At 43.4% G+C, this 15,668-nt stretch overlaps 1 protein-coding gene and 1 long non-coding RNA gene across 8 annotated transcripts in view; both read left to right on the forward strand.

Annotated features, from left to right (window-relative positions):
• The window catches only part of ROBO3 (roundabout guidance receptor 3), a 310,461-nt gene that overhangs the window by 169,216 nt on the left and 125,577 nt on the right, over positions 1-15,668 (forward strand). The window lies entirely within an intron of this gene.
• On the forward strand, positions 5,516-6,357 carry LOC138769919 (uncharacterized). The gene is made up of 3 exons (XR_011359351.1): positions 5,516-5,687; positions 5,916-6,048; positions 6,160-6,357. It is a non-coding gene; the product is annotated as an uncharacterized lncRNA (long non-coding RNA).

A 15,668-nucleotide genomic window follows, 5' to 3' on the forward strand; every position in this document is an offset into this window, starting at 1 on the left:
CCTGTGGCTCCCCAGCTGCTACAAAACTACAGCTCCCATCATGCTCTGGCAGCCTTCAGTGCATCCCACTAGTGCATTCTATATCCAAGCATGTGACTCTCTAGCAGTTACATAACTACAAATCCCATTATGCCAACAGATTCTTCCATTGTCTGGACATGCAGGGAGTTGTGTTTTTGCAACAGATTTAGAGCCACAGGTTGGAGAACATCCACCCACACCCACATATATATATACATATATATACACTCACCGGCCACTTTATTAGGTACACCATGCTAGTAACGTTTTGGACCCCCTTTTGCCTTCAGAACTGCCTCAATTCTTCGTGGCATAGATACAACAAGGTGCTGGAAGCTTCCTCAGAGATTTTGGTCCATATTGACATGATGGCATCACACAGTTGCCGCAGATTTGTCGGCTGCACATCCATGATGCGAATCTCCCGTTCCACCACATCCCAAAGATGCTCTATTGGATTGAGATCTGGTGACTGTGGAGGCCATTTGAGTACAGTGAACTCATTGTCATGTTCAAGAAACCAGTCTGAGATGATTCTAGCTTTATGACATGGCGCATTATCCTGCTGAAAGTAGCCATCAGATGTTGGGTACATTGTGGTCATAAAGGGATGGACATGGTCAGCAACAATACTCAGGTAGGCTGTGGCGTTGCAACGATGCTCAATTGGTACCAAGGGGCCCAAAGAGTGCCAAGAAAATATTCCCCACACCATGACACCACCACCACCAGCCTGAACCGTTGATACAAGGCAGGATGGATCCATGCTTTCATGTTGTTGACGCCAAATTCTGACCCTACCATCCGAATGTCGCAGCAGACTCATCAGACCAGGCAACCTTTTTCCAATCTTCTACTGTCCAATTTCGATGAGCTTGTGCAAATTGTAGCCTCAGTTTCCTGTTCTTAGCTGAAAGGAGTGGCACCCGGTGTGGTCTTCTGCTGCTGTAGCCCATCTGCCTCAAAGTTGGACGTACTGTGCGTTCAGAGATGCTCTTCTGCCTACCTTGGTTGTAATGGTTGGCTATTTGAGTCACTGTTGCCTTTCTATCAGCTTGAACCAGTCTGCCCATTCTCCTCTGACCTCTGGCATCAACAAGGCATTTCCGCCCACAGAACTGCTGCTCACTGGATGTTTTTTCTTTTTCGGACCATTCTCTGTAAACCCTAGAGATGGTTGTGTGTGAAAATCCCAGTAGATCAGCAGTTTCTGAAATACTCAGACCAGCCCTTCTGGCACCAACAACCATGCCACGTTCAAAGGCACTCAAATCCCCTTTCTTCCCCATACTGATGCTGGGTTTGAACTGCAGGAGATTGTCTTGACCATGTCTACATGCCTAAATGCACTGAGTTGCCGCCATGTGATTGGCTGATTAGAAATTAAGTGGTAACGTGCAGTTGGACAGGTGTACCTAATAAGGTGGCCGGTGAGTGTACATGCATGTGGTGGATTCCCACCAGAAATTCCATGCATAAAGTCTGCAATGTATACAGTAGCAGCAAAGCGGATGAGGCCAGGCTCAATTCTGTGCAGTGTGTAAACTGCTGTACGGTGCGGATTCTGAGTCCCCAGCAATGTAAATTGTAGTGTCATATCCACTGCAGATATATTGCAGATTTCCCCCATAGATGTCCATGCAGATGCTGCTGCAGATACGCTGCCGGGTCCAGCACCATCACACAGCACTGATGCTTTTAGTTCAGATCTCTAACACACAGTCCTTAATACGGACATAAACTCCCATCCGTATTTTACCTGTGTGAAAGAGATGATATATCTCACATATTAATATTTACACCTAAATATATGGGAAAATTGAGTATGCATTTGACATATCTATCTGTCTATATCCAAAGAATTTTGCTTCTTTTTGGATTCTTAGGATATAGCTACAAGAGGAGACGTGGATTGAAACTCCAATTGCTGGCACTCATGCACTACAACCTGAGTGCACGCCATTGTGAAGTCTGTCTATCTATATGTGTCTATATGGTATACTTTATCAGTACAGATCATCAGTCTCTAATGAACACAGGAAGCCACACACTTCTCCGCTTCTTTCTTTCTGTGTATTGCAGCGGCCCCGGTTTGATGGCCGCACACGACTTGTTTGTTTGCCCCATCCGCCCACTGAGCTTAGTAATAAATTCCAGCAAAAACATAATTATCCGAGAGGCCTGTGATGTTGCGGCCGGCCCGGCGGCCTATACCGTGTGCTTCTAGCTTTTGGTGGGATCCTTGGCAGGAGATGAATGGATGAACCTTGCAGTAACAAGTCACTTTGATGCCGGGCCATAAAGCGAGCTCTGGAGGGAGCCGTCCATGATACTGCATACTATAAATGAGATATTACATATGAAAGGTTTATTATGGCCCATAAAATACAAATATGGAGTACGCGGGCTGGGCAGGCGGCAATTAGAGAGGAATGAGCGTCATTTCATACATCTTTTACCAGCGCTAACAACCCCTGGGGGAGACATGAGGCGACTCGTGTACTAAAACAGACACTGTCTATGTGTACAGTACTTAAATACACATTGAATAAGGCGCAGAGTTGGCTGTCACAATCTGTTAGATCACATGATCGCAGGATCGAGGAGAGGATTTATATACTTACTGACTTACCTTTATGTGTGCCTAGGACAAAATCTTGGTAAAATAAAATTATCATGATAAAACACACAATATATTGTACAATCCATAAAACAATTAAAATTTTTAAAATTTGCTATGAATTTTTTTTTACAAGTTTTACCTCAATTTCAGTTTGTAAAATTTGACACAAATCCAGATAGTTAGACCTGATCTTCTTGACACAAATTCTGATGCAGAATTCACATCAGAATCTGCAAAAAAAAACTTCATTGGTGACATTTCCCACTATTTTTATATTATTTCCAATGTTTCCACTGTTTTTCCATTGTGGATCTGAAATTCATATTGTGGTGAAAAAGAAAAGATGGCGCGTTACTACTGTTATGTGGAATCTGTGCAGATTTTGGGTCCAGTAGCCTGGGAGCCGGTTAGGCTCACGTGCCTGTTTGGGGTCTTCGTCACAGTTTCCATTCAACAGCAGTAAAATAAGTTGGGGGGCACTACACTGTGGACACCAATGGAAACCAATGGCCCCTATTGGCTGGCTTGATAATGGTCCCATTGAGTGGACTGAAACATTGCAGGTTTTTTGCATGACTCTTTTGACTCTTTGCAACACGGATCCCTTCTTTGAATATTCAATTTTTTTAGGGGACAACCAGTGGATACTCTTTAGTGAGTACTCCATTGGATTTTTTTCACTGATCTCCCTGAGTTCAGTGATTTTATTTTATTTTTTTCAAATTTTCATTGCCCCCAGTAGCCAGAATCCTGCTCCACACTGACGAGGGGCAAATACCCGAAACAACTGTCTGTAGATGGATGCCTAGCCTTGGTAACCCTTGTATTATCTCGTTACACTCGCAACAGAGTTAGACTTTGACTTATAGGAGCCACCCTGGTATTTCCCTATTTATGTCCCAATGCTCGCAACAGAGTGAGGACCTAAGGGGCTACGTATCAGGGTGGTTTGGTGTTCTTCCCACTGAGAGGCACCCCTTGGCAACGGGCTTCCTTCTCTGGAGAGAGGGATATCTGGCTATTCCCGTGTTTTGAGGCTCACAACTGAGACTCCACTGACCCCTTTTTTGCATATATATATATATATATATATATATATATATATATATATATATACACACATTGAAGTCATGGGATTCTTCTAGACCTAGGCCTGCCGTAGCAGATTGCAGCCTGCAATGAGAAAGATTTTCAGGTTTAGATGATAAGAGCCATCCCTGATTTGCTATGCATATTGCCCCCTTTTTTCCCACTGATTTGGGGACCCGTGGCGGAGCTGCAGACCCTCCCTGCTGATCCTTGGCTAGGAAGTGCAGCGTTCGTTGTGTTCTCTGTGTGCGTAATGAGGTAGCGGTGTTATACATTATTCACATACAATTAAAAATTTAAGCAGCTGAATTATATATCTATATTTTTTTTACACAGATCCCTATTAGATATAGAGCGGAGCATGTAACTCCAGTTCTGGTTTCCATAAAGTAGAAGACCCCCTCCTCCCCCCAATACATGGGCCGAGATCATTTATACAGGGCTTTGTTATGGGGAATGTGCGTTCTGTGTGTTCTCACTTGCAGGCCTGGTCTCACATAATAAATCCTGTAACAATTTGTCAGAAGAAAGTGGCTGGATAAGAATGTTCTCAGTAATGGAGGCCATGAATCAGCCCTGAGGAGCCCACTGCTGATTTACCTCCGGAAAATGATTTTATGCACATTACACCTACATTAATTCTGAGCACACAAATGACTGAGGTGGAGCCATCCCATTGCAACTACATTCAGCTGTCTACAAGGGATCGCCCCCATCACCGCTTAGTGTCATTACTGGGACGGGAATCAGTCCAAAGTCACATGCTAAGAAGAGTCCGTACAATAAGTTCTGCTTAATATAAGTGTAGTGAGGGAATAGGGAGCTGACAACTGTTCTGCAGGGATTATGGTCTAGACAGAATTAGTTGTCACTGTCTAAACCTAACTTGTACTGAATCTCTTAACTGCTACAGTACTACCACAATAATGATCCATGAGGACATGAATAGAAAGTGTAAAACAGTCTATACAATTACTATAGAATTATTAGAACTACTATAATACTGCCCCCATGTACAAGAATATAACTACTATACTAGTGCCCCCATATACAAGAATATAACTACTACAATACTGCCCCCATATAAAAGAATATAACTACTATAATACTGCCCCTTATATACAAGAATATAACTACTATAATACTGCTCCTATACACAGGAATATAACTACTATAATACTGCTCCTATATACAGGGATATAACTACTATAATACTGCTCCTATATACAGGAATATAACTACTATAATACTGCTCCTATATACAAGATTATAACTACTATAATACTGCTCCTACTGTATATACAAGAATATAAATACTATAATACTGCCTCCTATATTAGGCTATAAAAAACGTAGAAAGTCCACAGCTTCCAAAAAAAGTTGAATCTTTATTGAAGCATATAAAAAATACAAGTAATAAAAATGCAGGCCTACATGTTTCGGGGGAAAAACCCCTTGATCACGGCATCAACATACACAATGGTTCAGTGAGTATATATGCTCCTATCTAAACACGTCACTTGAGTAACGCCCCCCAAGGGGGAGGGACCGCAAGAGGAAAAGCACCTGAAAATGTATAAAAGAGCAGGAGAGCAGGGATAGAGATTACCATCTCAGGGACAGAAATCGTACTAACGTTTCTCCTTCCATTATATCCCCTGTCCCGTTAACTTTCTCCACTCCCTATAGCTCACAATTTAGGGAGATTGAAAACATAATAAGGAAGTATATCCCTATTCTTTTCCAAGACAATAAATGCGATACTATTCTATCCTCAGGAATACGTTGCGTCGCTAGACGGGGCAGGACCCTTGGGAATATTCTATCCCCTACGGTTGTTCATGACCAGACCCCGGGGAGAGAAAACTGGCTTTCCATCAAAGGCTCCCATAAATGTGCGATGCCCAGATGCGGTTTATGCGGTCACATCCAAAAGAGCTCGACTTTTACATCGGTAAGCACAGGCCAAAAGTTTAATATAGCATCCTTTATTAATTGTAACACTACGTTTGTAGTATACCTTGCCTGGTGCACCGAATGTAATTTACAGTACATTGGCAGTACAAAAAGAAAGTTAAAACAGAGAATTGCGGAGCATATCTCTGATGCAGCAGCAGCAGCAAGATTTAACTCCCGCAGAGCTATGTCAGGTCTAACCAGACATTTCTTTGACTCCCATCAGGGGGTGTGTCGCTCTTTGTGTGTTATTCCCATTGAAAGAGTATCAAAACCACAGAGGGGGGGAGATTGGGTCCGCCTCCTCCGCAAACGTGAGGCTTTTTGGATACTCCGCCTGGACACTAGAGCACCTAAAGGTTTGAATTTTAAAACCGATCTGTCATATTTATATTGATTTAACCTAGATTGATTTAACTTTTTGTGTTGATCTGTATATATTTACTTATATTTTGTTTATACATTTTCAGGTGCTTTTCCTCTTGCGGTCCCTCCCCCTTGGGGGGCGTTACTCAAGTGACGTGTTTAGATAGGAGCATATATACTCACTGAACCATTGTGTATGTTGATGCCGTGATCAAGGGGTTTTTTCCCCGAAACATGTAGGCCTGCATTTTTATTACTTGTATTTTTTATATGCTTCAATAAAGATTCAACTTTTTTTGGAAGCTGTGGACTTTCTACGTTTTTTATAGCCTATTTACCGGGTGCGGCCCGCTTCACATCCACCTGCTTCCATTGGGATAATTTGCCTACCCTGCACAAAGTCTTGGTGAGCTGACTTCTTTTTACATATCAGAACTGCCTCCTATATACAAGAATATAACTACTATAAAACTGCCCCCATATACAAGAATATAACTACTATAATACTGCTCCTATATACAAGAATATACCTACTATAATACTGCCTCTTATGTACAAGTATATAACTACTATAATACTGCTCCTATATACAAGAATATAACTACTATAATACTTCTCCTATATACAAGAATATAACTACTGCAGGGCCGTTCCATGGCCTCCCTTCCCTGCACGTGCACGCTTTGCGGGGTTGGCGGTCGCTGACCGACACGGTGTGGAGTTAGCGTAGGGACCCGTGTGGACCAGAGGACCTGCGCGGTGGTACACGGGGCAATATGGTTTGATCAATTCATATACAGACACTCTGGTGTTGATTTTTAATATAGGCCTGGCGGCATTAGTATCAGCCATAGATGGGATGTGCAGCCGTTCCATTCTCTCCAGTTCGTGTTTTGCAATTCTCCCTCTCTGAACAGCTAGCACTCCTTTATAAGACCCACATGACCAAAATTAGCAGGATATGTCTGTGCTCACATGTCTGGACCCTATGTCTTCCCCATTCTGTGAGAGCAGCAATGGTAAGTGTAATACCATATCCATACTTGTGTCGTTTGGGGGCAGCCTTCCCCGCCGGTGGTGCTGGCTGGGTTTTGGTGGGGCTTTTTGGGTCTGGTCCTGTGACATTGGGGTTGCAGGGCCGTTCCATGGCCTCCCTTCCCTGCACGTGCACGCTTTGCGGGGTTGGCGGTCGCTGACCGACACGGTGTGGAGTTAGCGTAGGGACCCGTGTGGACCAGAGGACCTGCGCGGTGGTACACGGGGCAATATGGTTTGATCAATTCATATACAGACACTCTGGTGTTGATTTTTAATATAGGCCTGGCGGCATTAGTATCAGCCATAGATGGGATGTGCAGCCGTTCCATTCTCTCCAGTTCGTATAACTACTATAATACTGCCCCCTATATACAAGAATATAACTACTATAATACTGCCCCTATATACAAGAATATAACTACTATAATACTGCCTTTTATATACAAGAATATAACTACTATAATACTGCTCCTATATACAAGAATATAACTACTATAATACTGCTCCTATATACAAGAATATAACTACTATAATACTGCTCCTATATACAGGAATATAACTACTATAATACTACCTCCAATATACAGGAATATAACTACTATAATACTGCTCCTATGTACAAGAATGTAACTACTATAATACTGCCCCCTACATACAGGAATATAACTACTATAATACTGCTCCTATGTACAAGAATATAACTACTATAATACTGCCCCCTATATACAAGAATATTACTACTATAATGCTGCTCCCTATATACAAGAATATAACTACTATAATACTGCCCTCTATGTATAAGAATATAACTACTATAATACTGCTCCTATATACAAGAATATAATTACTATAATACTGCTCCTATATACAAGAATATAATTACTATAATACTGCTCCTACATACAAGAATATAACTACTATAATACTGCCCCCTATATACAAGAATATTACTACTATAATACTGCTCCTATATACAAGAATATAACTACTATAATACTGCCCCTATATACAAGAATATAACTACTATAATACTGCTCCTATATACAAGAATATAACTACTATAATACTGCCCTCTATGTATAAGAATATAACTACTATAATACTGCTCCTATATACAAGAATATAATTACTATGTAACTGGCCCCATATATTTGGAGGATTCTATATACACAGTGATTTGTCAGTCATATACACCCTGTACTTGTGTAGTATTATTTCTTATGCTCCTTCATGTCAACCAGTGTAAATATTCTGCATCGTTTACCCTGATTGTCTGTGTTGTTCGGGCTCCTTTAATATACTTTACATTATCCCTGCTGAGCACAATGGCCGTCATCAGAGATAAGGGGAAGATAAATTCGTGCCCACAACAAGGTCAATATCAGCATCTTCTCAGCCGTCGCCTTCATCTCATCACACGACGCTGATTTATTTGGACAAATCTCCGGCAGCTCAGTTAGTGCAGCAACATAAATTCCACTTTATTGTGGCAGCACATCGCACTGGCCAGGCGACTAGTGTGCTTTGCCCGCACCATTATTCTCATGGAAAGGGTAGATAATGCGCCTACCCATAATCCTCAGCAGCTGGCTTTAGGTGAATCGGGTCAAGTTGTATTATGTTTGTGGGAAATAGTATGGATTGGTTCCCCGTAGATCCAGGGGGAGACGTCACCCTGCACCTTCCAACCCCCTACCAAACAAATAATTGGGGATTTCTGCACATAACATGGTCACGTGTGCTACTTTCTGCCACATCTTCTGCAGGCCAACAAAGTGTTAAAGCAACATGTGAATGGGCGCTTTGTACTTAGCAGTACTGCAAGGTACTGAAAAATCGTTGAAAAGTAAACCCGGCAATTCTGCAATATAGTACTGTGCGTCACCACTACAAATAATATAGTTCTTGCAACTATGAATAGACCTGAAGGCAATGTAAACCTTAAAGAGGTTGACGTACTCACACAAGCGCTTATCAATGAGGATGCCAGGAGTCAGTCCCCTGTGATCTAATATTAATGACCAGTTCTATGGACGGCCAATCAATTTTTAAAGGCTGCATAAACCCTCAATGTTTTGATCAGTTGAGGTCTGGGTGTTTACACCACCCACTAACTGCTATATAGAACCTGGAGAAGTGCAAAGTAGTCATGAGTAATTTGTGAATGATCAGTTCAAAGTGAACTAAATGGGCTATTTCACTCTTCTGGCAAAGGTTCGTTCCTTATGAACTAGTGTCAGGGGGCGACAGAGAGTCCAGCACAGCAGCCAGGGGGCGACAGAGAGTCCAGCACAGCAGCCAGGGGGCGACAGAGAGTCCAGCACAGCAGCCAAGGGGCGACAGAGAGTCCAGCACAGCAGCCAGGGGGCGACAGAGAGTCCAGCACAGCAGCCAGGGGGCGACAGAGAGTCCAGCACAGCAGCCAGGGGGCAACAGAGAGTCCAGCACAGCAGCCAGGGGGCGACATAGAGTCCAGCACAGCAGCTAGGGGGCGGCAGAGAGTCCAGCACAGCAGCCAGTGGGCGACAGAGAGTCCAGCACAGCAGCCAAGGGGCGACAAAGAGTCCAGCACAGCAGCCAGGGGGCGACAGAGAGTCCAGCACAGCAGCCAGGGGGCGACATAGAGTCCAGCACAGCAGCTAGGGGGCGACAGAGAGTCCAGCACACCAGCCAGGGACGACAGAGAGTCCAGCACAGCAGCCACGGGGAGACAGAGAGTCCAGCACAGCAGCTAGGGGGCGACAGAGAGTCCAGCACAGCAGCTCCAGCGCTATCATTGTCACACTGCCATTTGCTTTTCAGTCCCCTATGCTGGAACATGAAAGTAATAAGAGACTTAAAATGCTAGAAAATACAGATCTAATAAAGAAAATAAAAACTATTAAACTACACTGCTTATACACAGCCCATGTGTGTGTGTCTATCTGTTCATCCAGATCACCTGTAGAACAGTCATCTTGTTAGCCCCGAGCTCCAGTCTTGTTGCCAGCACTGGCTCCTATATCCTCACTCTGTGCTCTATATGCTACTTACAGCTCCTTTATACTATTACTATGAGTCAGTACCTGTAACTACCACAGGTGTCCCTGCTGAGCACAGTCATATACATGTGATGCACTCCACTCCCCAGAAGTCGGCCTCCATAAACCGACTATACAACCTAAACCAGTAAAGCAGTGAGCTGGGGAGTGAAGCACTCAGTCAAGCACCTTTCCCAGTTCTACTTGTATATAGCGATCAGTGGGGGTCTGAGCACCCAGACCTCGGCCGCTGAAAACTTTTGACATTTCTGTGTGACGAAACTTCTTTAAAGTAACAGTAACTCTTGAGAGTTAGAAGGTCAGGACCATGGACAAGGGATGTGTATACAGTCTGGGCACCCCGCACTTTTGTAGGGGCTCTATTATAATAGTATAAACCTTTGACTTGTAGATGGATTGAATGTTGCGGCATATACTGCCCTGTAGAGGGCGCATATTTTTAATATGTTCCTTATAATATGGCCTTATATTATACTGAGCCAAAGTACTAAAAAGTCACTTGGCACCTTGAGTGGTCACTGGCCCACTAGTAATGCTAATAATCACTAATTACAAATCAGAACCCCTATCCGGAGGGGGCGGGGCAGTGACAACCTCTTGTGATTGTCACACAGTTAATACCATATGATCAATTTTTAGCCCAGGGAATCTCATGGAATACAAGAAGGAAGAAGATACCCTGATGAGGCAAAAGAGCAATAATTCCTAGTAGGTAGAGCTCCCCTTTAAATATCTTCTGTAATGTTTAGAGTACAGTTTCCAGTGCATTTTCCTTACACATTTGGAAGCCATACATTGAAAACAATGGAAGGTGCATTGTACGCGATTGATATATACTATAATACATATATGCAGTATACGCCGTATACTGACACTTATATCCTTGCATCATCCCGTCATGACTGATTTTATTGCCTCTTTGTAGAAGCGTTCTGGCTGCGATGCAGATTCAATAAACGTTCCTGGCTGGGGGGGAGAGAAGCCGATAACGCCAACGCCACCGCTGATTCTCTATCAATAAGCAGGAAACGCCACAAGAAGGAGATTTAATTAGAAAAACTGACAGATGTTCGGGTGTAATTGCGTTAGTGACATTTTATTCTACTTCTGCTGAACAGGAATTGTGTGTGGATTTTGTGGGTGGTTAATCATATTTACGTCTCTCCCCGCAAGCGAAACTTCTCCCGCTCCTCGACGTCTATAATGATGTGCGATCATGAAGAAATCTGCTCTCCAGGGGTGGAAAAAAACCCATGTCTGCACATCTGCAGAGCCAGCAGGCACTAGAGCCGTGGGTGGGAGGAGACATCATGGGAGTTGTAGTCCCACAATATTGTCAACAGGATGCAAAAGATAGAGAGCCTGGGAGCCTGCTGGTTGGTGCATGCTGGGAGTTAGAGGTCTGCTGCAGTTGGGGATGCTGAGAGTTGTAATTTAGCAATAGCTGGGGAGCTTGTTGCAGCCGGGGTATGCTGGGAGTAGTAGTGGTGCAATATCTGTAGGTCTAGAATCCTATTAGACGGAACGACTTTTCATTTTCACCGAATAATGATAAATGCCTGAAATAATTCCCCATAACACAGAACGATAGTAGTTAGTTATGATCGCAATTATGATTGTTACTGCGATTGTTTATGCTGCGTTTACACGGAGCGACAATTCGCCTAGTCGATCGTTTAACGATTTTGAAGCAATGATTTGGTTTTTATAACGATCATCGTTTAGACAAATCGGTTGTTAGAAAAGTCGTTATTGCGATCGTTTTTAGGATCGCTTAAGCCCATCTCTTACTTAGGGCGAATCTTTGAAAAACTGTTCACACAAAACGATCTGCAAATTTGTTGCGAACGACCAACAACGATTTGAGAACATGTTGAAAGATCAAAATAAACGATTTTCGCTCATCGCTTGATCTTTCACTGTGTTTACACGAGCCAATTATCGCTCAAATGCGATCATTACTGCGAAAATGTAAACAATAATCATTCCGTGTAGACGCACCATCACTCTATCTGATCCTAGCAAAAGAACGAACAATTTGCGAGCAATTAACAGTGACTTTACGGTCAGCTTAAAAGACGTGATCAACGACACATGAACGATTTTTTGATTGTTGCTTGCATACACGTGGAAAGATTATCGTTTAAATTTGAACGATATAACGATTTTTCATCCCGTGTAATAGGTCCCTAAATTATAGTTGTGCCACAACTGGAAGCAGACGTGTCAAACTCGCGGCCCTCCAGCTGTTGCAAAACTACAACTCCCGCCATGCCGGGACAGCCAAAGCTTTAGCTTCGGCTGTCCAGGCATGATGGGAATTGTAGCTTTGCAACAGCTGTAGGGCCTGAGTTTGACACCTGTGAGCAGGAGAATCGGCTATACCTGGGGCATGCAGGGAGTTGTAGTTTTACAACAGCTGATGAACCCGCTATAGTCAGGGAATGCTGAGAGTTATAGTTTCCAAAGGCTAGAGTGCTATAGGTTTGGAATCCTCGCCCTAGATATTCAGACGCCATTGTGGTCCCATCATTCTTTATCTTTCTGATGCGTCTTTCCCTAATTTGCCGCAGTCATCTATCACTATCCAATACCTATATATCCACCACGGACTTAATCCAAACTTTTAGCAGAATATAGATTTTCCTCCTCTGCATTCTAATGTAAATTATGCTAAACGCCGTCCGCCATCTTGGCGATGTGAGTGATTTGTTGGACCACACTGCACTTTTCCCTTCACGTCTGGACTGCAATGATCTAATTTCCCCAAGGAGAGAGCTGCCAGCTCCGAGGCACTTAATAAAACCTCCCTGTATTCTGGGGACGGGTGTTTGGTTACCGTCCACATGTGAAGGAACAGTAAAATGTAGATGTTGTCATCCAGGTTAACGTCCACCCCCCCACCCCCCCGCACCCCCAATGTGTTATTATAAGACATCTTAATTAAATGTAGTAATTCAGGGGGTCGGGGGCTGGAACATGGGGTGAAATAATAGTAATGGATCTGTTATCAATCAGGTCACAGTCTCCACCTGTCACAGACTAACAAAGTGCACAAACCCCACTATGTCACCTATTGTATCTGTATATTCTGTGTGTGTATTCATCAATTTCAGTGATGTCATAAAAGGGGCGGGGCTGTGACAACCTCTTAGACATAATACTGTATAGGGGCTGGTTGTCAGCAGTAATAGCTTTTACTGTAGTGTAAGGTGTGTGGGTCTCATGTCTGATCACAATGTCATTATAATGCTATTATATTATATTGTGATGTCATACAGGGGGCACTGCCTAAAGCTGCTAACCTTCTATTGATGGTAACGGCATTACCCATATAGAATGATATATATGTAACGCTGCCCCTAGTGGCCAATAGATGTTTGTAAACGGCAGAAGTGGATATTGTCATAAAATAACCAAACAGCAATTATCAACCAAAGAGGCCAAAATGCAGATTTTAACAAAAAGCAAATGGCTCATCTATTATTTATCGGTCGTCTCCTGGTCCTGCAGCGCTATATTCTGCCGTGTACCGTCCCTTTAATTATTGATCCCTCCAGGGGGTGACATCTGCCGATGTCATTACAAACAGGACACCGGGCCTGGAGCTATTGTTAGAGTCAGAGCGCAAATTATTGTTAAAAATAAAAGTGGGGTGATGTGTGGGTGCAGGTATTATTGATCGTGCGTGATGTGGTGGGGATGAGGATGAGACCGGGCGACGCTCAGTCACAGCGTCAGGATAACAATTACTAGTGACGTTTTCATTGTGCGCCCGCCGCTCTCGCCGCCCTTGTAGTTTATGTGGCTGTCAGGAGGATTTGCTGGCGACATTATTCTCATACGGCGGCCGGACAGGTCACGTCTCATCTTTTATTATTTTTTATTGATGTATTGAACCTTTTTTTTTTTTTTTTTTTGCTCATATTGTGGAATTCTCGAGGTAGCAACTAAATTGCACTAAAACCGTATATATCCTGTCTGTGCGACTTTCGCCTGTTTTAAGGTCTCGTTCACATCTGTGTCTGGCGCAGATTCCATCTAGAATCCAGGATGTAATAGTGGAGCATACTGCCATATTATATCCAGTATAATGCTGCACTCAGTGTCAATGGGGCTGACGGTATCCAGGGTCAAAGATGCTGCTAACATGTAATGGCGACACCTTTGCGACAATGATTGGGTGCATGTAAGGAAGGGGCTCCAGATGTAAGAGCCCCTTTTATAGGTCCTACTGACCATAGCCCAGGCTGCATTGGGAAAAGGACACCTATAAGCCAGCTCTGCCTCATTCGGCCATCTTCATACTCTTAGGTTAATTGATTTTTTTCTCTCTTTTGTCGGCATTATCTTCAGTCCATCCAAATAGAGATTGGATTTCTAACCCCCCAGATCAATATTAATCTATCAGACCTTCCAGGGCTCTGCTGTGAGGATTCACTTTAAATCAGGCCGTGACAACAGAAGGATTTTACAGAAATTAAGTGGATGAATATTCATGACCCCCCCTTCTCCTCCGGGGGGAACTGTCTGAGCCGGGGAGAGCGGTGGCAGACGGACGCTCCTTTACATACAGATTCCCGGTTCTGTGGTTTGGTATCAGAGGCTGCCACACCTGTCGGGTATTTTCCCGGCTCTTCCTGGTTTTTTATGGGTGATAGATGGCTTTGTGTAGTGGGTATTCCCCGCTCCTCCCTGCGGCCACCTCAGACTTAATTAGATCAATTAGACGCAGGCACATGTTCCGGCCCAAGCGTCCCGGAGAGGGGGTGAGCCTACTGTGACCCCGCATCTTCCTTCTCTAATTATTTTCAGATTAAGGCTGATTTTACATTAGGGTAACACGGATGCATTTTTACATCCATATTACAGCCACCACCAGACAAAACATTTCACGTGTCAAAAGTTTTTGGAAATGCTAGTAACACTTTAAGGCAGGGGTGAGGAACCAGCGGCCCTCCAGATATTGCTAAACTACAATTCCTATTGTGCCTGGACAGCCAATGATTTAAGAAAAAACTCTGCCAGTGGTAAATATTCTTTGTATGTATTCTCTCCAGTCTGACACAGTGCTCTCTGCTGCCACCTCTGTCCATGTCAGGAACTGTCTAGAGCAGGAGAGGTTTTCTGTGGCAGTGCTTCTCAATCCCAGTCCTCATGTCCCATCAACAGGTCACATTTTGAGGATTTCCTTAGTATTTCACAGGTGATATAGTTATACTCAGGCCATCAGGTATTATCACATGTGTTCTTTTTATGGAAAATCCTAAAAACATGACCTGTTGTTGGTGGGCCGTAAGGACTGGAATTCAGAAGCACTGTTCTATGGGGATTTGCTACTGCTTTGGACAGTCACAGACAGAGGGGGCGGCAGAGAGCACTGTGTCAGACTAGAAGGAATACACCACTTCCTGCTGGACATACAGCAGCTGATAAGTATGGAAAGACTGGAGATTTTTAAATGGAAGTACAGTAGTACCTTGGTTTAAGAGTAACTTGGATTGAGAGTGTTTTGCTCATATATTTTCAAAAAA

Source organism: Dendropsophus ebraccatus, chromosome 12, assembly GCF_027789765.1.
Source record: "Dendropsophus ebraccatus isolate aDenEbr1 chromosome 12, aDenEbr1.pat, whole genome shotgun sequence".
NCBI lineage: Eukaryota > Metazoa > Chordata > Amphibia > Anura > Hylidae > Dendropsophus > Dendropsophus ebraccatus.